Raw genomic sequence first — 3,251 nt, forward strand, 5'->3', positions numbered from 1 at the left:
ACCAGCCTTATAAATATTGCGATAATTAATGTATCGGAAACAGTACTACCATCGCGCATTAATTTCAACAGACATTATTAGCGACGGAGCGCGCGTCATTCTTTATTTTTCAATTTATTTTCGAAGGCACTAAATAAACAAATAAATTTTGAAAACTCTCTTCAGAAGCAATAAATTTAAAATTAAAATTAATTAGCATATATTTTTACAATAAACATTCTTTTGTGAAAATACAAAAATTGAATACAAAATGCACGATTACATTAGCTGCTACATAAACTGATCAAACATTAACAGGATCAATTATACCTGATTTTTTTAAGTATTGTTAATACAAAACTAGATACAATTTATTAAATTTTTGTCTTATCCATTTCTCATTTAGTTTATATTTTTATTATTAAATATTGCTTATATTAAGTAAAAATATAGGCCCATATTTTTAGAACGCGCTTATAAAGACATATCGCGTTACAAGATTTAATAAGTCAAGAAACGAGCAAAAGCGCAGATGATAAAATAAAAAATTGAATTACATTTAATATAATGTAGACATAAAGTTTGAATCGATAACTTTTGCTAAAAGTTATTCTTACTTGTTTACTTTTTTAATATTTGACTTTTTTTGCTTTCTCTCTCTCTTTCTCTTTCTCTGTATATTTAAAAATCAACAATTCCTTAACACACATGGCAACTCGATGATCACTACATTCGTCGATAATATTACCATAAAAAATGTTAGAAATTGTTAGAACTGAGGCACACGCTAGGGCGTCTCGGCGCAACAATAGCTACAACAGCGGAAAGGTACAATCTTTTGGAAACGTACACATTAGCCCTTGTTAAAGTGGTAGTCATTTCTCCCCGAGACATCCTGTAGGCGGTGCGGCGAGTAAATAGGTTGCATTTAGAGGCACTCAGCGCACAGCGTGTGGCCCGTTCAAAACACGCGAGGAAAAGCCGCATTGACATTATCGGCTCTCTCCCTTCGGTCCTCCTTCCGGGTCAGGAAGCGGCCCCCGGGGTGCCCTGTAAATATCGCACGCACGGGGAGAGACAATGGATTCTTTTATATTGATAGAAAAAAAAGAAAAACTTACATGAAACCGTCGATAGCGTGTCGATGTCGTCGTAACGCAGCGACATAAGCGTAGCGATCGCGTGGCATTGCGCACGTACGCTTGCTGAAACATATAAGATTGAGTTAGTGCCAAGAAAGTTTCCTACATTTTTACTTCTCTCGTTAAACTTACAAGTTTTTCTCGTTGATAATCCGTTTCAAGTTGACGTCGTTTGAACACAATTGTGTTTCCAGTATGACATTAACTCTTCAACTTTCATTCGTTATGCAACGAGCGAACTATTTCTACATAGGAGATAATAATTTATAAAAGCTTTACATTTTTGAATGCCGATGTTTATTTATTCATCCAACCGATAAGGTTTGATATTTTTGGCAATTATAGACGATAATTTTTAACGATACTCTCTCGATAATTTTGAGGTCGTATCAATTAATCCATTGATCGTAAATTTTCTATTTTCTTAATATCTATTCTGGCGTTCTTGAAGTAGGTCGGTCCTCGAGCTAATGATTTTGACCCTGATTGAAATTCGTTAAAATTACATTGATTTCCAAGTATATTTCTGGTTGTTTTGCAAGGAGAAATTTATCGAATTGTCTAAATTCAGACGATAGCGAGTTATTACGGAAGAAATATCGGGAAATAGGATTGGTGATCGGCGCGGGTACTGCGTGCGAACGGCCGGGCACGAAAGCCACGGGCACAAATGCATCAGTTGGTATTGATTGCAGCAGCGCCGGGGCAGACGCTCTCTCACACCGACATCGCCTGGTGCATGTCGTGCGACGGCACCAAGAGATGTACCGCACGTACATACGCGCGCGCATGTAGAGAGTAGCGCATCGGTATAGAGAGAGGAGAAACCGCACTACTCGGTAAGGCGACAGGGATAGGAATACAGAGTGTGCAGTGTAGGGCTGATGTTCCACGCGGAGGTCATGGAACGTCAGTGATTGACGATGCACGCATGTCACCCGCACATACGCGGGTCTCACGTACAAACGGACGGACAGATGGACGTTATTCTCGCCCCCATTCTCGCAGGGTACGCGACGGGATCAAGGACGAGCACGTCCGCAGGAGTAGACACCGTAGAGGGAAAAGCCCAACAGGCAGGCAGTCACACACGTCGAGCGTTACTGACCTACTTCCAGCTTTCGATCCTCTCTTTAGCACCCTTCGCTCCCCTTGCCCTTTCCCTCGCGCGGCCTCCTTGCATATATAGCTCGCGGTGTACTTCATTTAAAAATAATTATTCAAAGCGGCGCGATGTCTCTTGTAGTGTAAGGGACTACTTGCACTACTCGCACGGTTCTTTGAGGTCTTTGTAAGTTTCTTTCAATTGATAACTGTAGCAAGAGAGAAAGAGAGAGAATTTCATCCAATTTAATGACTTAACTGAAATTAAAGTCAAAATAATTTTCATAAATTTTTTATAAATGTTTATTAACTGTATCACGGTTAATTTTGATCTGTTAGTGTCATGGAAGATCTAGTCGAAATTTTACACGCCTATAACATTTCCTAAATGGCCATTGCTTTTAAGATTGTCGCTGCTTCAATAAGCTATTTTCGGATAAGTATTTACAATAAGGTAACGTGATCCGATAGAATCTGTTATGGGTTTCCAATTTTGGTCCAATCTAATATCCGTTTGCATAGGTATAGTGTATCATCATCTCTCTGTGATATTCTATTGAGTCTAGCGGACATACAATCTAACGGATGTTCGTGTATGCGCATCTCCCGTATACGGGCGATCTAGGAGCTGAACATCGTACGGTTGTAATAGCTCTGGTCCTATTCACTACATCATAATACGTTCAATATTGATCTAATTTGGCATATCTATAAACCCCATTGCCTCACTTGAATTTATGTATATATATATAACGTTACTTATATAACTTAGCTCTTACAATATTACGCATGACAATGCCATAATTATTCTTCATTGTCCGACGTTTGACAAACGAACGTTAGTGTTCTCGTGTGAGTATCTTATAGAGCGAAAATTGAGCCTGTGCAATTGTTTCAGTAATTTTTTATTCTACGAGATTTAGAGAGTACATGTGTGTCACTGTATTAGTGCGACGTAATTGTTACATAGCTTTCTCATAAGAAGACGATCATTGATAGGAAAAAAAGAAATTAATAAAAGAAATA

At 38.5% G+C, this 3,251-nt stretch overlaps 1 long non-coding RNA gene across 2 annotated transcripts; it reads right to left on the minus strand.

The window, feature by feature from the left end:
- Window positions 1-202: 202 nt before the first annotated feature.
- On the minus strand, window positions 203-2,875 carry LOC113003240. 2 transcript variants are annotated; one of them, XR_003268342.2, is made up of 3 exons: window positions 1,254-2,875; window positions 1,101-1,184; window positions 203-1,029 (listed from the first exon to the last, which is right to left on the minus strand). It is a non-coding gene; the product is annotated as an uncharacterized LOC113003240 (long non-coding RNA). The 2 variants fall into 2 exon arrangements; XR_005574851.1 differs by having other exon boundaries at window positions 203-1,184.
- Window positions 2,876-3,251: the final 376 nt, after the last annotated feature.

This window comes from Solenopsis invicta, chromosome 5 (assembly GCF_016802725.1).
Source record: "Solenopsis invicta isolate M01_SB chromosome 5, UNIL_Sinv_3.0, whole genome shotgun sequence".
NCBI lineage: Eukaryota > Metazoa > Arthropoda > Insecta > Hymenoptera > Formicidae > Solenopsis > Solenopsis invicta.